Below are 23,467 nucleotides of genomic sequence, written 5' to 3'. Positions count from 1 at the left end.
CCCCTTTTTTTAGCACAGTCCATAGCATATAAAGATATAAGGGTCCACAGTATTGTCCACAGTATATGTCATGAGTTCTGATGGTGAGCAGGAGGGGGCCCCTATCCAGGGGGGAAAACACATGTGTAGTAGAGAGAGTTTGAGCTGTCATTCAAAGAGAACCAGAACAGACCCGCCTTGACTTTTGGGGGTTTATCTGTCTGGGTTTTCCCACGCTTCTTCAGTTTGGTAGAATTTTCTGTCTACTGTAGCAATAATAAAGCACTAGAGATTTCTTCCTCATCTCAGCATGGTTCTTGCTTAGTCAGGACAGTATATAAAGATATGAAGGTAACCCCTTTCTGATCCAGAAATATTTTGTGACAACTACTTGTGAAAACAATAGTTGACAAAAGGCTTGATTCCATTTGTAAGTGATCCTGATTTTCTTCTTTTTCTGTTCAGAGAATTTATGGGGTGGGAAGGGGCACGGGGAGGTTAACATTCAAAAATGGAATTCTTCAACATGTTTGAAGTAGTATGTCAGGGTGTTCTGGGATTCTGAGAAAGAAGGATGAGATCCTCAAAACATGGCAGATGAGGACCAGATGGACCCTTCAGCCTTATCTCTTAAAGCAAGGTACCAGTCCATCTATTAGGAAGATTGTGAAAAAGAACATCAAACGGCTTGCAGAAACCCCTTATGTATTCACTGATAAATGAGGGCTGGGGTGTAATCTAATTTCCAAGATTATTTAACCTAACTGTTTTTTTCCTGGCATTAGACCTGATTAATGACTATGTGTGAACCTAGTTTTCTTGGCCATATGTACACTGCTGCTAAGTGTTTGACACAATGTGCTTTCAGGCCTCCCAAGTCTATACACCTTCTGGTCCAAAGGACCATTATACAGCAATAAGGTTTGGAAGATAACAAGGTGATTTGGAGTATGCAGGGGCACTCCCATGCTGCTTTCTCCCCCCCCCCCCCACTTGACAGACATGATCCCAGAAGACATGTTTGATTTAAGGAGGTGCTGATGGGTATGACATGAGCATTCCCATACGCTTGGAATTACCTTTCTCTCTTCTAGCTCAGATCAATGCACAGTTCTAGTCTTAAGAAACCCACTCTCTCCTAATAGTAGTAGTATCAGGATAAGACCACCAACTGGCTTTACATAATTAGTCAAAACACTGAGAGACTGCAAGTGCAGTACTATGAACACTTTTGTTATATAAAACCTTAGTATTACTATTATACAATGTTGGAATATCTTCAACAGGTGCACTGTGACAAAGGGTGTGGTGGTATGTGATTTCTACATCTACACAACTTGCCATATCCTTTCCTGGGATTCCCAACTATCCTTATCCTGAGTTTCTGGGTGTCTAGATTTGACTATTTCACCTGGGCAGGTAGTTATGCTGTCACCACCTCTTCTTGAGTGGAGAGGTGGCCCCCTCACTGGAATCTGGATAGGGCAGAAGAAAGAAATTCCCTTTTTTTGGGAGTGAAATTTAAATAAATGGCTCTACTTTTCCCTTTTGACCAGGGTTAAAAGGCCCAAGCAGTTTGGAAGTGCATTGTGCTAGTACAAACACAACACTGGGAAACAAAAAATAAAAGATTTTCATTTTCATTAAGTCAAAACCAAGCAAAGACTTGAGGAAATAGCTTAGCTTAGTACAAATCATTAACCTGTAAACAGACAGAGTAAACAGAGTGGATGTAACACAAGACTCAAACTGAGCCCAAGCAGCACTGAAAAGAGATAAAAGATCTCTAATGAGTTTGTCTATATTTTCCCTAGCAACTTCACCTTACTGGTTCCAGTTCTGCCAAACCCAGTCAGGAAGAAAAAAGGGGTTTCTATAGTAATTTGCTGCTTCCTGTCCACCTGATAAACAATTACATCCCTGAATCCCTCCCCAGCCCCTCATTAGCTTTAGTGATAGCATGCTCAGAGGGATCAAAGGAGGTCAGAGCTCCACATCCCCACACATACAAAAGCACCATGTAATACCCATTTCACAAAAAGCAAATTGTTATTAATCAGACAAATTCATTTCAGAAAAGATATCCAAACTGGACATTCTCCCAGCCACACTTAAACCTCAGGTGAAGCACACACATATTCTGGCTCCCAAGCCCAAGGTGAGCCCCCCCGCTGCCCCAGTATACACAAAGAGAAACTCCTTCACTTCAATTTATCTCATCCTACCCAAATTATCTTTTGCTTTTGTTTTTTTCTGAGAATTGTGCACTCTTTAAAAGTGAAGTACTGTTAAGTAAATGTAAATTCCCCTTTGAGTCAACTTAATTCCTTGTGACTTCAGGGACATATGGTTTGTCTTCTACTGGGACTTTTAAAAAAAAAAAACTCCCCAGTCTAGCCCACAGCCCCAGGATTACTTGGTACTTTCCCATTCAAGTACTAAGTACACCCAAATTTGCTTTTTGAGGTCAGTCATGATCAGTTAGATGTTGCCACCTGCTGAGCCTGTAGCTACTTGTAATTCTTACAGTATTTCCAAAGAATGCCTCTGCAGTCTCCATGAGCCTCCCCGTTAAAATATCTTTAATACAAGGGGAAAAAAACCAACAACAACGTTGGAAAAGTAGTAAACAAGAATAAGCAGCTTGAAAGTAAAAAGCAAATGTAATAAAAATCTTTATTTTCTTTATTTAGTCACAGATCACTTCCAGCAAGCAACATGTACTGGAAGGTCTTTGCAGAAGTCTACAAATGCAGCAATCTATAAAGCTAGGTATCAACCTTTCTCCCCAGGCATTTCCTCTAAGGAGAACCATACATTTTTAGACTAAAATGTTGCTTCAATGCCAGGTCTGCTACTAACATCAAGATGTTCACAGCCAGAGTTCTGCAGCCAACGGAGCCTGTTTTCCATTGCATGAAATTTTCACAGTGCCTTCTGGCTTCCAGCCTGACTTCACTGTCAGTTTAACCATTTCCTAGCTAATCAGAGCACATGCATCAATTGCAATTGGTTTCCAACCTTCTGATATTTGGGCATGATTTATTGAAGACTGATCTTCACTCTCCTCCCTACATTATTTCAGTAATATGCCATGGGTCACAGCCATTCCAAAAGTTGTTTAAATGCAGCCATGGCACCACAACATCACTTGTGCATCTGCTCAAATTTTTCTACCCAGCTTTGCTTCTATGTTGCCATGGCAATGGAGCCACTGCATTTGGAGGCATATATTTACATTGCTTACAATCACTCTTCTCCCATTCCTATACAGTCGGCTCTCAGAAGAGTTTGTTTTCACTAGACACAAAACAAATGATAGATACAAAGATTGTGGGAACAGGGATGCTAGCATGTTCTTGTACTTTTGTGAGATAAATCGTTGTGTTGTCCTATTTTTCTTGAAGCCCAACTTCCTACTCATCCCACCCTAGCCCTAGTCCCAACCCTAATACACTCCAAGCTCCTAAAAGGTCCTAAAATACTGTCACCTTCATCAGCCCCTGACTTGAACTAGATTAAAGGAGTGGTGTCATAGATTAAGGGGGTGTCATATATTTTGAGAAGAGGCATAGCATCATTCCTATGCCACATTTTCTGTGACAGTGTTCATCATCTCTTGGAAGCAGGAAGCATCCAAGCTCAGCTCTGGATTCTCCTCCTACTCTATTAGGAATGCTAATTACTATTACAGGAAAGGGGACACCATTCAGACTCTAGACATGCCTGTCTTTTCATTTTATAAATCAGTGCAATGACTAAGATGGAAATGCTACATAGGGCTCATTCTCTAATTTTGGTTAATAAATGAAAAGCAGCATCTGATGACTGCAGTTGTTCCAAGCTAACCAACACAAATCTTATTAAACAAGAGATAACTCAGTATGGCTCAATCCTACCCACCCCCTTTTCCCCCAACCTGGATGGTATCCAATGCATCCCAGATGTTAAAAAAAAAAGGTTAAACATACCAGTGGCTTTCATCCAACTTTCAGGAATAAGACAGATGTCAATAAACTTTATATTAAAAGGTGATCTGTGCATTTTCCATCTGGACTGGGGATAGAAATGGCTTTAGAATCATTGTAGCAAACAGCATGGAAAGTTAGAGAATGGGAGGCTAGGACCAATTTTTAGTTATATGTACGATCCATATACATACAACTATAACAACCTTAAGATATGTAGGTACAGCTAGAAATGCTTTGCGCCTGTCCATTGTGGAGTTAAGTAACATCCCACTATGGATCACTGTTCGGCACGGTATCTGTCTCTCTGTGCCATCTTACCTCGGTAAAAAACAGAGAGTAAATAATCCTCCATCTAATGGATCAGGGTTGCAGTCACAATTGCCTGGGAACCCTGACTTGGTTACTTCAGTAGATGTCTTGCCTTGAAATAAACCTTCCTCCATCTGCTTAGCTCTTTAATTACAATGCAAACAAGATAATTCACAACTGCATCATAAAGACATAAAGCGCAAAGATTAAGATGACTCTGTTAGTTATTACAGACTGTGAAGCATCTGTTCCCTCATTTTTAGAGCACAGGTGGGAATCCAGCAATTGTGTGTGTGTGTGTGTGCGTGTGTTTGCTTGGGCCATTTTTGTTGTGTTTGCTTGGGCCATTTTTCAGTTGTTAAGTGTGGTACGGTTAAGGTTAGTTAGTTCAACACAACTGTAGCTACGCTATAAAAATTTCTGTAAAAATAGCTATGTGAAATCTCCTTAAGCAAAAAGAACAACTGATTTTGGGACACCTTAAGTACAATTATGGCATACTAGAAAATGTATACTTATACTAGTTACCGAACAAGAGATGCATTTAGATTATTTATGAACTTTAATGTGTGGGCAGGCAATCCCCACTTCTTTTTCTGCAGCTGCCAAATATTGCACCCTAGGGTTCCATGTTCCATGACTCTCCACTATTCCTCTTTTTAAAATAAGATATATAAGTATTTCAGCAATATTTTCAACACATTTGGAGTAGTAATATGAAGATTGCATTACATCAAGTTCAGGAAGCAAATTTTCTCCCAAACTTGGAAAACAGCATAATTTGTGTTGAATCCCTGACCCCACTGCACTCTGATGACATCACTGGGAGCACAATGGGATCAATCTTTTCCATCATCGCTGAATATTCTTCCTCCCAATGTCTTTTTGTACATCTGTCTTCTTCCTCTGAAATCTACTACTTAGCTTGCTCAGCAGGGCTGGTGAGTTGAAGAGATTTTTCTCCCCTCTCCCATCACCGCCTGCATTATTTGTATATCAGTCAGGAGAATTAGGAGAAAAAGGTCTCTGCCAAGCAAGAAGGATGTATGTGGAAAAAGAGGAAGATTGACCTGGAATCAGCTAAATAGCAGGGATACAACTTTGCCTGGCTTGGAGTCCTGTGCATCATACAAGATAAACATGAAGATCTGCAAGTCAGTCTTGACTTCCGAATAGTCCATGTAATACTCTTGGCCAAAATAAGGAAGCAGTATGCCATTGCCTTTTTCCAGGATAGCTTTAAAGGAAAAAACCTCCAGTTTAGCAAACAATCCTGGGTTTCCTGCTGGTCTCCCATCTAGGTACCAACCAAGCCCAACCCCTGAGATCAACTAAGGCTGGCTAGGTGCTCCTCCTATTGTAATGTCAGTGAAATACAATGGGAAATCCAGTTTTTTCCACACATACTACATGGAATGACCCCCATACTTCTATGAATATTCACTAGGCACCAACTAAGGATATATCCAGATCAGCTATGGTTTGATCTACTATAAAATATTCCTATGCAATTTTCTGTCTTAACTTGCCCTCTATTTTGGAGGTCTTAGAATTGTATATCACAAATAATATAAACTATTCCCCATTTTTCCTTAACACTAAGAACTCCAATCTTAATCTACGAAAACAGCTAAGGATTGGGGGGAAAATCAGCCTAGATTTTTTTATTTTTTTTATCATCATCATCATCATCAAATTTAATATAGCAACCCACTCCAGTGGACTCCAGGAGGCTTACAAAATATAATACTAGATTAAAACAATAATAAAACAAAATAAAACAAAACAAGATAGCCAGGACTGTGAGAGGCAAATAACCAAATGCCTCATGGATATACTGAACAGATTAAATGACAACATAAAATGACCTCCATCCCAGGTGAAGTAAGTGATGCTGTGACTGCCCTCTCCAGGTGCCTGGTGGCTGTGGGGGCCTGGATGTGGAACAACAGGCTTCAGCTGAACCCTGGTAAGACGGAGTGGCTGTGGGTTAAGGGTTCTTCCGTATCCCGGATTTTGTCATCTTTGGTTCTGGATGGGGTTGCACTGCCACAGACAGACCTGGTGCGTAACTTGGGGGTCCTCTTGGACTCACGGCTCCTGCTCGAAGAGCAGGTGGCAGCTGTGGCCAGGAGGGCCTTTGCGCAGCTTTGTGTTGTGCGCCAGTTACTGTCATGATTGCCGTTGCGATGTTTGCGACATCATAACGGCTCGCATGACAAAGCGCGGATGCGTGTCAATGGCTGGAGAGGTGCGGGCGATAAACCGGACAAAGAAGGTAATGGGGTTGGGAGATCTACTGAACAAACAAGGTCCCATCACCCGGTAATTGGCCATTGACGCCCCTGATAAAGGATCAGGGCGAGGTTCGGAAAGGCGCGTCTGGGCCTTCAAGGAATATTGAGGTCTAATCGCCCGGTAATGGACCATTACCTCACAGGAAGATAAACAGGGCAATGCCCGGGACGAATGGGGCTGGACGACCTCTCACCTATCAAGTCTTGATGGCCTGTCACTCTGTGGAACTCATGGGGCACACCTGGGGAGTGTGGGGGTGGAGCGCTGTTTGGCGCGAGACTATTTAATTCAACTTTTGGCGCGCTTCCCTCACTCTCAGCTTTTTACTGGTGTGCATTCTATTCTAAATAAAAGCCAGAACTTAAACTTGATTTAGAGTCTGAGTCTTTTATTTGGTCTTAGGCATTCCTTACATAAAGCTGAGAGTCTTTTAAGAACGAACCTTGCTAGCCTCTACCAGGAAATTTTTTTTTGCGAGAGAAGCAACTAGCGATGACTGAACCGGGGACGATCCTGGAGTCGGCGCTTCAGAGCGGAGACGCAAAGGACTCAATGCGAGTGGGGGAGGCGACCAGACAGCTTCTGGAATCAGCGCTCCCGAGATGGGACACGAGCCCCCTCCCTACCCACACCGCACCCCAGTTTGGAGCCTGGAGCCCCAGCCCGGAGTGGAGGGCCCCGATGGAAGAGGGAGTCGTGAATCAACAACACTTCAGGTGGGACGGCATAGCGGACCCCTGGCCGGGGACATCCCACACCACTTGGAGACTCCAATACCCCCAGACGCCCGAGAGGGAATTTGCAGGACTGCCGATCGGGCAACAACCGGCAGCACCGAGGATGGACGATCCTGTCACGCCGGACAGGATCAGGGCTCTGGAGTCCAAGGTGCAATCATTAGAACACATGCTGCGATCCATGTCAACTGTGGTGAGTGAGCTCACGAAGAGTGCTGCTGCACAGGGCGCAGGGAGGGGTCTCGGCATCCCACCCACCCTATCGCCGGCCCCGAGAGGAAGGGGCCAGGCACGGGACTTTTTCCCAGGGCCCCGTGGTTTTATTCCGGTGGGGGTTACCCCTACTCACTCACAGGTTGGGGTTTCTTCAGTTGGTGGGATCGCTAAAGACTTTCCAGTAAAATTTGATGGCGACCCCACGAACCTGTCATTTTTTTTAACCAACGCAACAAATTACGTACAACAATACGGACATTGTTTTGCATCGGAAGGGGCTAAAATCTCGGCTATTGCCACAAAACTTAAGGGCAGAGCCGCGGACTGGTACGTACAAATGTCAGAGTCCGGAGCCCCAGCCCTGGCTACCTTCCACACCTTCCTGGCCGCCTTGAAGCGGTACTTTGAAGACCCCCTGGCGAAGGAGAGGGCTAAAGGCGCTCTTAAAGAACTCAATCAGGGGCAGAAATCAATCGCAGATTATGCCCTAGAATTTAAGGTCTTGGCAGGGAAGGTCCCTGAATGGTCGGAGGCCACCCTGATCGATATGTTTAAGGATGGCCTCAATCGAGAGGTGTTGCAATGGGTGCTGTACAGAGACGATCCAGACTCACTGCATGACTGGATCTGTCTTGCCGGGAAGGCTGAACATGCCCAGCGCACCTTCATGCTGGCGACTAAGAGAGACAGGCGTCCTCCCAGCGGGAAAGGGCCAGTGCCACAGTCAGGCCCAACATGGGACACCGAAAGACAACGTCGCTTTGCCCGTGGGCAATGCATCAAGTGCAGTAAGGCAGGTCACCGTACACCCCTTCCTGGATCGGAAGGCCGTTTGAATGGTCACTCATGCCCTGATTATCTCCCATATTGACTACTGCAATGCGCTCTACATGGGGCTACCCTTGAAGAGTATCCGGAAGCTTCAGCTGGTCCAAAATGCAGCCACGCAGGCTATTTGTGGTGCCCCTAGAAGGGCGCATATAACACCTTTGCTATGCGAGCTGCACTCGGTACCAGTTTGCTTCCAGGTCCAATTCAAGGTGTTGGTTATCACCTTTAAAGCCCTACATGGCATGGGGCCAGGCTACCTGAGGGACCGCCTCTTCCCTGTTACATCTACCTGCCCCACCCCATCTTGCAGAGAGGGCATGCTGAGGACCCCATCGGTAAGAGAATTCCATCTGGCGGGGTCCAGGAGGTGGGCCTTCTCTGCAGTAGCGCCTGCCCTTTGGAACATCTTGCCCCCGGAGGTGAGGCTAGCCCCATCGGTCCTGGCCTTTCGGGAAACTTGAAGACCTGGCTCTGCCAGCTGGTCTGGGGTGGGGAGGAGAGGAGTCATGCCTGGGGTTGGCTAGTGCCTTGAAGTACCACTTCCACATGAAGACTGAATGAGATATAGCCATCTGGACTTTATTTTTATTTATATTATTAATAATATATAATTTTATAATGTATTTTATATATTTATTGTTTTATTGAGGATTTTGTTATAAACCGCCCAGTGGGAGGAGATGGGCGGTGGCAAATTTGATAAATAATAAATAATAATAATAAAACATGAGATAATCTGAAATTTACTAAACAACTGACTGCACATAGACAGTTCAGGTAGAACTGATATTTAATTATGGATAATTCCATCAATCACACACATTTATTTCATGTTATTTAATCCTGAGGAAGTAGATGGCAATTGCAGGTTATTTGGGGGAGCACGTATGCTGAAACATGGCAGGAGGAAAGAGCTCTCTCTGTTTTGCAGAAGTGCAATAGTAAAATAATAATTAATGTCTTGATCACTCTCTAATATTGCAATTTAATTAGGGGAGAGGTTTGAAACTTTCCCAGAATTAAGAGATGCAGTTTACTCCCTTGAACAACTGCAAGGCCACAGGCAAGAGCACAGGAAGGTAGTGGCTTCACAGGAAGAAAGAAGCCATTTTTACAGATTCATTCATTCATTCATTCATTCATTCATTCATTCATTCATTCATTCATTCTGCTTTTAAGAGTTGGATAAAAGAAGCCTCTGGAAGGCAAACTACTCCCACTTCTACTCTAAAAATCCATTAAATTTCAGCAGCATAATTTTGGGCAGCCTGGATGAATGTGTGTGGGTTCAAATGTGGAAATGGAAATAGTGTGTCTCCTAAAGGTTTTCTACTCCCATTTCTTCTCTTTTGTAAAGAAAAAAAAAATTGCCACCCAAAATTTGGAGATTTAGCTGCTGCATTTTGTGCATCACCCACAGATTACTGATATTAGAGTTAAGGCCACTGATTAAGTGAAGAATTTATATCCAAATATCTTTATAGAGCCTCTGTTGGCATCTGGTCCCACTTAAAAATATGTTTTCAACATTTCAGTAATTATCTGTATTTTGATTTTCTTAAAACCACAAATTAGTTTGTTTTGACTGTAAAAATGCATTCATTTGTTTAAGAAAATCTAGTGACTAGGAAGGGAAGATTTAACACTGTCTAGCACGGAGTCAAGGTAATGAAAAATTTCACAGCACTTTTCTTTAGATGGGTGTCTGAGTCAAAACTATTATTTCCTAATGGGTTCCATATTATTATTCTTCATGCCCTATTTGGATAAGGAATCTTTCATATCTTGACGTTGACTTTAAAGCTTTCTGTACTTACATTTAGATATTAATTTTATTCTCTACAATCTGACAAGTATTCATTTTATATTCTCAGAATCACTCATGCGAACAGAGAATAATTCACGTCTGAAACTGAACATGCATTAATTTTGTAAAATGAACCTCATATTTTAAACAAAACTCTCTCAGAACTCTGTTTTTACTAATGGTCCCAAGAATTTATGATCCAGAAGGACTTATAGAAAGATGTACACTACTAAGGAAAAGAAAGTACATATTCTGCTACTCTTGGTCTAACGAAGTAAATTTCTTAATCATTCATTTCAGCCTTCAGCCACAAAAAGAAAGAAAATGATCAGGTACAGTTAATAAGTGTTTGCTTTGCCATGACAACATTGAAGAAAGTCAAAGTGTAAGCTTACATTTTCATAATCAGTTTATTTATTTATTAAACACACACAATGTTTTTCAAGCTCTTCTGGACCAGAGAATTCTGAAACTATGTTCCTCTACTATTCCTAGTAGCCTTTTGAGTTATACTGACTTGGTGGATGTAACAACAGAAGCCTAACAGCATTCCCAAATTATGTTAGCCGTAATTTAACCACAACGGCTCAACTGCTGGACCTGAGATAGGAAGAGTCGCCTTGTGTGAGATGGGCAGCCATATGTATTTGATAAATAAATAAAAATGAATAAAAATAAAAGAACCATATTTTTGCAATACTTCTGAAATCCTATTTAAAATCACATTTACAGCCTCTGCCATGAAGCAGAACCATCCTCTTCAGGTCTTTGCTGGAAGACGCTTCTAGCAGGTCTACTGTATAGAAATATGAATCCAATTGTAATGCAATGTCACCAATTGGCTACGTAGTCCAATTGATAGCATGATGGGCACTACATGATGCTTGACTGGCGGGGAATATTTTCACTTAAAAATAGTGGTGATATTAAAAAATCAATTCAGAAGGATGATGGCTGTTAACTGACTTGGAAAGAAAGCAATAGAATAGCAAGGCAGGGTTTTTTGTGGATCTTTGTATATAAGCATTCAATGAAGCATAGCACAAGTCTGAGGGACTTCCAGTGGGGGACATGGCTGACTGAATAGCTGTGTCTGCAAGCTCCGTGGACAGAACTAACAATGCGGCAGTTTTTTGGGCTCGGGCAGGCTTTTTCCCGAAGCCCGGAGCATTTTCACAAAGAAAATCCTCAGAATCATCCCATCTGTCATGAGTACTGATGGTGAGCAGGAGGGGGCCACTATCCAGAGGCAAAAATGCATGCATAGTTTAGAGAGTTTGAGCTGTCATTCAGAGAGACACAGAACAGACCCGCCTTGACTTTTGGGGGTTTATCTGTCTGGGTTTTCCCACGCTGCTTCAGTTTGGTAGGATTTTCTGTCTACTATAGCAATAATAAAGCACTAGAGACTTCTTCCTCGTCTTGGCGTGGTTCTTGCTTAGTCAGGATACCATCTGCCATCCAGAATGGTGACTTGCAGCCAGAGAATCTCAAACAGTGTCTGCACCAATCTGGTAAGAGCTGCTGGGAGGCTGGGACATCACCATTTCCAAGCTGTGCTGTAGCCTTAAAGAGACACTAAGTTGATCCACCCCATTTCTAAATCACCCAGTTTATTTATATATATATATGTATATGTGTGTGTGTGTGTGTATGTATGTATGTAAGTATGAATGTTATGTACCCTAAGAGAGGCTTTTTACGGCAAGGAGAAGTATCCGCTCTTGGTGCTTATTGTTATTTCTTATTTTTTACATTTTTTTCTAAAGTTTTGGCTTGTTTCCTTTTTAAATACTAAGGAGGATTGAGAATAAATAATCACCTCCCTGCTATCATTTTTGTATTGAATTTGAAGAATTTAGTATTTTCCTACACATTGAATCTGCGGTTTCAAATCCTCAGCTTTCTGTTGCCACATTCCCTGGGAGCTGCCTGTTAGCATACTTTCTCTTGTGTCAACAACTTTTGGAAATTTTCCATTAACTCATTAACTCCTGTTGTCACTAGTCAAGTATCTAGGGGGTGCCATAATCTACTGCCTGAAACATGGAGGACTTCAAGGAGACTTTCTCAGAGTTTTGTTGTGAGCTTAAACAGTCCTTTAAACAGATCTTTTCTGACTCCTGTCAAGCTATTTTGCAAGATATTCAGGACATTGTAGAAAATATCAGCTTTAAAAATGTGTCATCTGGCTGGGGAAGTTGTGGAAGAAGTTGAGGAACTCAACAACAACAGTAGAAATGCCTTTACTGATAGTGAGATTGAGGTTTCTGCTGACGACCAGATTGTGGAATTGAAGGAATTAAATCGACAGATCGAATTGCAAATTATGAACGGAATTGTCTTTCTGATGGAAAGTTATGGGGAATGGGGATGGGGAAAAAGAGGCTTTTTTCTATGGGAGGTTTTTTGCTGAGAAGTCTGATTTTTTAAGGGGGGCATTTGGGCTCTTTGATTTCTCTGTGAAAAATGCCTTGTGTTTATTGTGGAGATAATGTGAATGCTTTGGTCTAGTTTGAAGTGGGGTAAGGATTTGAGAATGTTTATCTGGGTTGCTTTTAAGGCTTGCTTGACTTTATACTTTTTTTTAACTATTTGGATTAAGATTAATAAGGTATAAACAATAAATGCTGGTTTTAGGTTTAATAGAATTAAGATTCTTATAATTGCGGCGTTATTAATTTTAAGAGTAGACAATTTATATGTCTTTTAGTTTGATTTTTATTATAGTGGACAGAAATGTACAGAAATAGTGGTAGGAAGGAAATAATTAAATAAATGTTGTATTTTGTGCGGAGTTGATTAAGAGGTTTATGTATTTCTTTTTCTTTTAATATAAGCAGAAGGAGCAATTGTATTTAGTGACTTTTATAATGTGCTAATAAAATGATTTATAGAAATAATGTGATTTTGGTTTGATATAGAGTAAGGGATTGATTATGGAAATTGCTGTATATTCTTGTTAAAAGTCAGAAGTCACCTCTTTATGTAATCTTTAAAATTCTTTTTCTTGTGTTTTCACACTTTTTAGTTTTTTCTCTTTTCCTTTTGCAGTGTTTTTGCTTTTTTGTAATTTTTATCTTTGCTTTAAATCTAATAAAATTCTTATTAAAAAAAAAGCATAGCACAAGTCTGAGAAGGTTTCTGGTCCAAAAACAAGAATTTTCTATGGAAATATGTTTCCTAACCTTAGAATCAGTTCCACAATTTCTTCCTTATTCTAGCAATGTTTAGGTAAAGAAACAAATGCAGTTACTTTTCTCCTCTCCAGAGTTCCTTCAAGTCTAGCCATAAGCTTTGCCTCATAAACTATAAATGAGATCCGCCTCTGTCTCTGTGGGTGAGTCTAAAACAATGAAATATTCTTATCATGTCATAGGTAAGATTAGGTGAAAATTATTTTGCCAGTGCCTAAATTCCCATGTAATTGAAGGTTATATTACAGGTAGTCCTCATTTAGCAACCACAGTTGGGACTGGCAACTTAGTTGTTAAGTAAATTGGTCACTAAGTGAGACTGTGACTGCTTATGATCTTACTTCAGCTTTCCTTTGCTTTACAGACCTGTGAAGGTCGTAAATGTGAGGACTGGTTGCAAAGTTACTTTTCCATCACCATCATAACTGCGAACAGTCACTAAATGAATGAGTTGCTAAATGAGGACTACCTGTATAATAAACAAACACTGTCAGAGGAGATCTCCTATCTACCCATACTAGTCCATGTATTTTGTTTATGAGAACTGAGCCTTTTAAACCAGCCCAATTCTTTTAACATTGCCCTCATAAGCCTGGTTTAAATGTAACACAACTCAATTGCCAAATCCTATTTTGATGATTGGAAAAGCTCAGCTTTGGACACAGTTCTGTTTACTTAAATTCCCATTCTTTTTGTGGTTCATAAGGAACTTATTCTGGGGAAAATCTGGACCCATACTTTAGCTCAGTCCAGGTTCTGAAATCAGATGCACTATAATTGCTGCTAGCTGGGCAGGCTAAACTTACTATTAGGCAGAGCAAGGTGGGAGTGTTGAGTGGAAGATGTGGGAAGGTTCCCCTTTCCTGGGGGAGATGGGCGGTAATAGAAGTTTGACAAATAAATAAATGAATAAGGCAGCAGCTAAGCACTGCCCCTTAGCCTGCTTTGCAGAAAAAAATAGCTCACTGGTTTCATGTGTGAGAGCGAACATTGTCCCTTTGCTAATGTGGAAGAAATTGTCTCTTACCTCTCCAGCTGGTATTTGTGCATAGAATAGCAAAAGTCAGACTCAGACAGCAAAGTGTCCTGATTTAGCCCCTTTGTTAACTTTTTAAAAGAATGGGTGGAAAGGGTTAAAAATGAAAGGAGATTTGGGGAGCAATGTGCAAGCCACAAACGCTCCTGATGGCCAAACCCTGCCTGTGACATCTAAAGCATAGAGCCATATCTTCTACCAGAAATTCTAGCTCTCTTCTTTACAGAACTTTTCAACATTCATTATTTCAGCCAAAACATGACCTTGTGAGAAGGAAAAGATAGATCCTTGCATATGGCATAAAATACTAGGCTGTTGATCAGCAGAACTGCATGTGTTTCTGTGAACCATGGTGGTTTATTTATGCTGGCTATTTGCTGACAACATGGAGACTCCTCAAATCTTGTCTGTCACGTGGAAGCATAGAGAGGTATTGCGGAGGTACCAGATCAAGAATCAAAAGCATTTGATGCCCTTCTGGGTGCGTATTGTAGCTTGACAGTCAGATTACAATTCTTTCTTAACACTGATATAAAATAAGCCAACATTAGCAAAGTTAAATTTCACTAATTGAAAAAAAAGTGTTTGCAATTCCTATGGATAATCAAATGTGAATTTGAAAGCTGTTAGTGGCAGAAAGAGAATGCTGTCAGAGCAGTGATGTTATGAAAGAAAGCTGTTTTCATAGTGTATTATAGATCTCGGTTTCTTCATCATCTAATGCAGTCATTAAAGCCTGCTTTTCAGGAGGTCAGAGATTACCTAACAGTTTATCTTGCATTACTATATCTGAGAAGCAGAAATAGCTGTGGAATTATGGCTGTTACTCTAAAGTGTTGAGTTATTTCTGGATTTAACAATACAAGCGAAGGGTATTTTTTCTTTCAAGTTGCCATATTTTAGAAATGAAACAATCCTAACAGACTTCTAAATTGCTGCAGCCTTATGAAATGGGTTAGGCATCAAAATTCACTTGTTTTTCCAAACCCAAAGATGGGTTTGAGATCATCTGCCTAATGCAATTGTTATCCTGAATATACAGCATAGCTTTTTTTTAAAAAGATTTTAAATTTTTTTGTTTAGAATTTCTCTTTCAAAGCCCACAGCCTCCTGCAGAGTATGAATCATAGCCGAAAAAATATATTTGAAACAAGCAACATGACCAAGCTCTGATGACTGTATTTCTAATTTCCATTATTTGATGCTTATACTTCTTTTCTCTGAAGTAAACAACCAGGGGTCTCCAATTGCTTTGGACAAAATCCCCTGCAAAATACAGCCACTGTGGTCAATAATCAGGGCTCTAAATTATTTTATTTTTGCCCAGAAGAATAAAATACAATTCTGTGTGTTTTCATCCTTTAATGATGCACAGGTTTTATAGGGTCAACAAATCAAATGACTTAAAATTCAGATACATACACACATAGATGATACAGAAATAATGCTAAATAAAAAGTACAGGCAATAAATTATTTAAACAGCCACTGTAACAAAACCTGCCTATGTGCTACACTTGGGCTTTCAAAATGAGAAGAAAATAATCTTGTGGGTTTTTTTTTCTTTTTTTTTTGCCGGCAGGGAGTTGTTTATGCTTATCAAGCTTATGACCAAGGCAGAAGATCTGATCAGTTGTGGGGATCAAAACATGTTAGCTGTCCATCTTCCTGCAAGACATCTTCAGTCCATACGTCATGATGCCTCTGTTATTTATTTGTCCCAGTTTTATTGGGGGGGGGGTCTCCCCAACTTTCTGATACTTTTCATATGAGGTTCCTGTAAGGTGTTCTTCTCCTTTAAGTGAATACACATCTGCTATTTCCAAATTAGGGGAGAAGAGTTCTGGGACTAGCAGCCAAAAGACTCTATACAGCAATTCTTTCTTTCATCTCTTTAATTGATCTTCCCACTACAGAAAAGGGTAATAACTTCCTATTCAATCGGAAGGATACCTCTGTGATTCATTAATAGTGTGAACCCCAGGATTCCCAGGTTAATGTACATAATGTCTCTGAAATAAAAAATCTGCATTTAAAAAAAAATTATACCTGGCTCTTACTTCATCATGAGTAAATAAACTGCCTTTCCCTTCATTTGCACGTCCACAGCTTTCCATCTTTTTTCTTTTCTTTAACAATTTGCATGTCCCTGCAAAACTTGTTAATTATACTATCTGGAGAGTCCTTGGTGCCACAAACAAGGAATGAGGGGCCTGTTATTTCTCTCTCAGGATGGTGTGGAATTTCAGTGTTCCCTGGATGGCCCCAAGGAAACATATAGATCAGCCCTGTGTTTTTCCTGCAGGGTCCACTTTTTTTCCGATCAACTGAATGTTGATCTTTTGGTTGCAACAGGAATTGACTGACCGACTTGTCGCCCGAACCTGACATCAGGGGCTGAGAGAGAGTGACTGGCCCAAAGTCACCCAGCTGGCTTCCAGCTTTCATGCCTAAGATGGGTCTAGAACTCACAGTCTCCTGGTTTCTAGCCTGGAGCCTTAACCACTAGCCCAAACTGACTCTCTGCCCAAACAAGAGTATATAGAGAGGTTTTTAAAAAGTGGGGGAAGGGACCTACCACTCCCACACATACAACCCAAAGCATGGATCCAGTATGTGGATGACACTTTCATCATAATACAAAAGAAACAACTGGAAGAAACCACAAAACCATCAATAACATCTTTAATGGAATAAAATTCACAAGGGAGGAAGAAAACAACAACTCACTACCATTCCTGGCACTTCTCATCAGTAGAGGAAATGATCATAAGTTTGAAACACAAGTCTACAGGAAAGCTGCCCACACCAACCAAGTGCTCCATTACCAAAGTAACAATCCAACCTCCCACAAGAGAGGCTGTGTAAGAACATTATTCAGACGAGCACTTACACACTGCAGCAACCCAGAACACCAGAAAAAAGAAAAAGAACATCGGCACAGCATCTTCCAACAAAATGGATACCCGTTCAATTTTATCAAAAAGTGCCTCAGCACCCAACCCACTACAACCCAACCAATGGAAACTATGAAAAGGATAACACTGCCATACATCAGAAACACCTCAGAAACCACCAACAGACTGTTACAACCACATGGCATCATCGTAGCACATAAACCAACTAAAACTCTTCCAAACATATTAAGCAAGCCAAAAGATCCAATAGCCCAAGAAGAAAAAACAGGAGTTATTTATGTAGGATAGACATAAACAATGTAGGACACTATGTAGGACAGACAGGCAGAAGACTAGCAGAGCGCATCCACGAACACCAACTAGCAGTCAGAAGACACGATGAGAACTCCTTAATCTCACAACACATGGACAGACTCAACCATAGTTTCAACTGGGAAACTGTCAGCATCCTAAACCAAGCCAAATCCAAAAACGTTAGAGAATTCCTGGAAGCCCGGCACTCAGACCAAGCAGCCATCAGGAGACATAGAGGTAAACAACATTTACATACTATTCAAAAGACACAATAGAAAAGCCAAAAGACCAGTACACTCCCTTGCCAGCAATCAACACCCAGATATGCAAAAATCAACACTAGGATTAACACCAGATGAACCATCAAACAGCACAATACACCCTAATCAAGGAACTATTAACTCAGGCAATCAACCAAGTAGCAAACAACAGCCCAATCAAAGAACTCCCAAGGAGAGAACAACACCTCCACCAACACAAGCAGGGCAAGCCACGGTATATAAACTGAGAGCAAGGCCCACTCCCTCTTTGCACTGAAGATGTTGCCTAGTCTGGCAATGAAACATCTGCAAGAAAACAACCAGGCTCAGAGAGCACCAAGGACTCCACAAAGAGAATCCCGCAGGGATCCAGGCAGCAGGCAAATGTCAAGGTTGAAGCAAGCAGCTTCTGGACTTTGGGGATGGGGTAGTGGGGAAACTTTTTCTGTTTATTAAGATCGTTGCTTTGTTTTAAAAATGTTGTTGTTGTTACTATTATTATTATTATTTTGGGGTGGTGAGAGTGTAAATAGTTCCCCTTCAACTAAATACTAGCCCAGCTGCCAAAGCATGGTGATCAAAGCTACCTGGAGCAAGTGTGTGCTATCTTACCACCTTCCAGGCAGGTATTGGGGCTCTGTTTATGGTTTTGCTTGCCTGCTAGGTGACACCAAATTACTGCCCAATTACAGCCGTGAGAAAATGTTGCTCCTCTTGCTAGCCTTACTAGCCTGGAGCCAAGTGTTTTCTTGTACAGCTTTGTTGCTTAAATTCCTTTATTGCTGGTTTAGGTGGCTATTGCTTGCCACATGAACAATCTGGATGCCTCTGCTGAGTGTGTGCACACATACCCATCCATGCCAAGGAAGAATTTCTGTGATTGTTCACCCTTCTAAAGTCCTGGAGGTGAAGGGTCCTGGGAGGAAGGATTTACCGGCAAAATACATCTCGGAAGTTGCTGGGAGGAATATTTCTGAGTATTTTTTTCCCCTCTTCCCCTCCTTTGGTTGGCTTCCATTGCAAGGCATTTGGTGTGTTGTTGGGGGGGGGCTGTCTGTATGATCAGAACAATGCCAAATTGGCAAATAGCACCTTTGTCCCAGATGCCACCTCTAAATATAAAATAACCCCCACCCAATATTCCTTCATGTATGCCAGCACCTGCAAGAAGGAGACTGCAGCTTAATGGGGCATTATTTTTGTTTGTGGCCAATGGGCATACAGGTTCCCTCCTACTAAGTAGGCTGGCCTGGGACCAGGTACTTGGGGCCAGAGAGGTATGTGCACAGTAACCAATGGAGATGTTGTACCTTTTGTCCCTGACAAGAAGAAATTCTGCCCAGGCCAAAATCCAGGTTGTGCAAAATGAATCTGGATGTCCTGGGAGTTATTGAACAGGGTAGGCACACAGGGTTGTTTCTTTTTTTGTATTACCTGCATTATAATCTACTTTGTTTTCCTGATTATTAAGTGTGTGTGAAGGGCTGTCTTAAACCAAAGTGAGCAAACTATGTAATTCTCAGTGATTCCCATTAAGCACCTGGACTGTATAGAGTGAGAAGCATGTGGGATGGTGTCCCACAGATAATAGATTTGTTTATAACAATGCCTAGAGAGAAGGGGACTGCATAGGAATTTTTTAAATGAATGCTCTCTTTTTCTCTTTTCCTAAAAAGCCTAATTATGGTCTCTCACTCTTTTTTTTTTTTTTTTTAAACTCTTCTGCCAGAGCTTGGCTGACCTTTTCCTGGCTGCATCAAGGCCTCCAGGGCACCTATTAGCACCTCCTGCTGCCAAAGGAGGAAGTATCCAAATCCTGTCAAACTCCTTTTGTTTTCTGCCTTGGAAATATGCTCACGACCCAGTCCTTTTCTTTTCTGTTTGGGGACTGTGATCTAATTACATCTGTCTGTCCAAGAATGGTACACAAATCACCTTTGGACTCCACAATATTTTAAGTAAGAAAGAGAAGGGAGAAAATCTGTTTTCACTTCCTCACAAATAAACTGCCTTAACTTGCAATTGTGTGTCCAGTGCCTTAGATCTTTTTGTCTTTAACACATTGATTGAGTGATGTCAGATTTACTACTTAATGATTTTTCAAGCAATTCAGTTAGCTGCACCTTTATCTCTACAAGAGGCTACAGTTATATCAGTGAAACCAGGTAAGGCTCTGGGCCCTGATGGTTTTCCTATAAGGCATTTATTGATGTTTTTGCAGCTATACAAAGATTTTTTTTCCAAAAAGTTCTCCCCTCTTTCTTTAATGAAGCTTTTATATGTGTCATTTTGAAGCTAAGAAAAGGTCCTACAGAATGTGCAAGTTACTGTTTGATTTCTTTGTAGATGCAAAAATATTAACAGCAACTCTGGCTTGAAGATTACAAGCTATTTTACCACCGATAGTTCTTCCTGGACAATCTGGCCAAGCATCAATCAATAAGGGAAACTAGTGGACATTCTTGATAAACAGTCTGATAAATTGGATTGGGGGTGATTGTCTTGAATAGTAGAAAGCTTTTTACATGGTGCAGATCAAATTTTTTGAACATGGATTAAGTTACATTTAGTTTTCCTTTTAATTTTACTGATTGGTTAGCATAAACTGAATTATTTCTGCACACCTATTAGGATGATTCACCTCCTGGAGTAAAGGTGAATATTTGAGGCAGTTCATCTCAGGGGTAGTTCATTTCTTAGGATGAGTATAATACAGTTTGTGTAGCTTTGTAAATAGAGATGAATACAACTTACACTTTTCTCCATGGATGCTAATGACACAGAAAGGTACTCCTCTGTTGCCATTTTTCCTACACACATAGCTGGCTAAAAACCAAGAATGTGCATGTATATAATGCTAAATTAAATTATCTAAGCAGTGCTTTAGAAAACAAAAAGATTGCCTTTTCAAGCGAACCATTCCACAGTAAGAGGTGGCCAGGCATTGTACTAATCATAAAATGTATGTTTTCCTATGTTTTGTTGTGTCTTATATTGCTTTTCACTAATTTAAGAATGGCTTTAAGTAAGTCATACATTTTAAACATTTTAGACTGACAAAAATCCGCTTTTACTGAATCCATTATGAATTTAGCTAATCTTTTTTAAAGAGGCCTGTTTCCATGGTTGCACTCTGAATCAACATATTCCACAACTGCCTCACTTGAAGGGAGATATAATGCTAATTCTCTGTGCCTTAAGGTTAGCAGAGGATGATGTATGCATCTGGCATCATTTCCTATAGAATAACTATTATGCACTTATTTCAAGCAACTCTGTGTTCTGAGTAGGAGGCTACTGAAGATGGATAGCTATAGAAGTAGGGGCATCTGCAAGGGGGAGTCAACAGTGTCAAAATGGTGGATGTGACCAGGTCATCAGAGCACTGTCTTTTTGTACACGCATGTGATGCATGTTCAAAAAAGGTAGGGCTTCAATTGCTCAGTTCTGCCTTCCATTCTGATGCTACTGATCCTTCTGCAGATCCTTTATCTGTCCCAGTTTTTAAGATTTATTAGTTTTTTTCCAACTATTTCTCCTGAATTCACTGGTCTTGTTTAGTCAGCAGGAAGAGTCTCTGGCTGTAGTTCTGGATGCCTTTGCACAGCTTTATCTGGTGTACCAGTTGCACTCCTTTTTGGAGTGGCAGGTCTTACTGAGACTTACTCATGCACCCACCATCACAAGGCTGGACGAATGTAATATGCTGCACTTGGAAGATGATCTGGAACTTCAGCTGATACAGCTTGCTGGTGGGTGACAGCCACTTGAGCAGAATGATGGCAATACGGTGGGCACTGTGCTTCTTGCCAATACGTTTCTGAGTACAATTCAAATGGCTGATTATGACCTATGAAAATCTACATACTAATTGTTTCCTGCAGGGCCATTTTTTCAATACATTCTCCTTGACTTGAGCAAGAAGCCCAGAAGGAAATGCTGTGGCTTCCTTCCCCTCTGCAGGTGAGTGGAAGTCTGCAAGCAGACCTTTTAATGGCAGTCCCATCTCTTTGGAAGAATTTACCTGCTGACATTTAGATGGCCCCCACACTCTTGGCCTTCTGTCATGTGTCTGAGGCTTTGGGTGTTTTTGTGGAATTGCTTTTAAGATATTATGATTTTGAGTCTGTTGAATTAGGGTAGGATGTAATATAAATAAAAATATTAATAGAGCAGGGTGGCGTGAAACATTGCTGTTGTTGCACTGGAAAAAGTACCCTTTCCCCAGTCTTACATACCTTCTTTCCTTGAGGTGGATATACAGGTTGTCCTTGTTTAGTGACTATTTGCAGTTAACAATGGTGATGAAAAAGTAACTTTATGACTAATCCTCACATTTACAACCTTTGCAGGTCTATAAAGCAAAGGAAAGCTGAAGTAAGATTGTACACACAGCGACTGTTTCACTTAGCAACCGCTTTGCTTAGTGACTGAGTTGCTGGTCCCAATTGTGGTCACTAAATGAGGACTACCAGTAGTGCTTTATGACATAAATAATTTGGCACTTGGGCTTAAAAAAAGAAAAACTGGCTCACCACCCAAGAACTTGATAAAGGCTGGTATACAATTTAATTATGCAGTATTTCATAATGGGAAGGAAAGGACACAGCCTGATCTGCCTTTGTGACAGCAGTGGCGAAAAAGACAGCAAAACAAATGCTACTTTAAATTCCTAAAACTGCTTTCTCTATACCTGTCCCTATCAGATTTGCTGGATTATAATTCCCATTATCCCAGGCTGAAGATTGAAGGGCAAACCTGAGGAAGGACAGAGTTTTCCAACTAAGGATAGGGAGGTCAGCATGTTATATGAGCAATTTGTTGTTGTTATTATTGTTAAATTAAAATATTTAAGCAAACTGAATTGATAACGCTGACAAAAAAGGTGGCTGTTGTTTTCAGATATGGGAATTCTAGTGAACTGAAAACATTCCAGATGCTTGAAAGAGCTTTCAAACAGTGGCTGCAGCAGACACACCTGGGGGTATGCCAGAAGCTTCATTTGCTATGGGGCTCTTTCATGTCTACTCCTGAAGCATATCCCACTGTGCACCATGCCAGAGGAGAGACAGTCACCCACCCCTTTGCTAAAATTCAGGGGCAAAAATTAGAGCAGTGTAATTCGTAGCACTTGAAATGTGTGCTAGCAAGTGGTCCTGAAGCCTAGTTTTGTACCTTTTAGGGAACAATGGGGAAGAGACATGCAAACTATAAAAAGCCGTGCTGTAGTCAATAAGCAAACAAAACAACAGGGTTCAGTTTATAAATCCATTGAAAAGACTATAGTAATGGGAAGTTACTGGAAACTGACAAGAAGCCTTTTTGGGTATGCCAAAATCTTCTTATACTGATCATTTTATTGTCCTTACTAATAAGTAATTTTGTTCCTGACATCCTTTTGTTGCTTCACAGCATTGCACATTCATTTAAATGCTTTGATAAAACCAGTCTGATCTTTCCAAACTATACACACAAGACTTATTGGAACGTGTCAGGACTCAGCATGAGCTGCAAATATATATGACCTTTAAACTAATATTTTGGTTCCTACTGATCAGACAGAAATCCTAGTTTTTATTCTTCCCTCCCTCCCTCTCGCCCTCATTTATAATCAT

General features: G+C 40.8%; 1 protein-coding gene across 3 annotated transcripts in view; it reads right to left on the bottom strand.

Annotated features, from left to right (window-relative positions):
• The window catches only part of HTR4 (5-hydroxytryptamine receptor 4), a 182,675-nt gene that overhangs the window by 6,958 nt on the left and 152,250 nt on the right, over positions 1-23,467 (bottom strand). The window lies entirely within an intron of this gene.

The sequence above is a fragment of the Candoia aspera genome, chromosome 2, assembly GCF_035149785.1.
Source record: "Candoia aspera isolate rCanAsp1 chromosome 2, rCanAsp1.hap2, whole genome shotgun sequence".
Classification (NCBI taxonomy): Eukaryota; Metazoa; Chordata; class Lepidosauria; order Squamata; family Boidae; genus Candoia; species Candoia aspera.
Note: the sequence above shows the minus strand (reverse complement) of the source record. Positions and strands in the feature narration are given on the sequence as shown.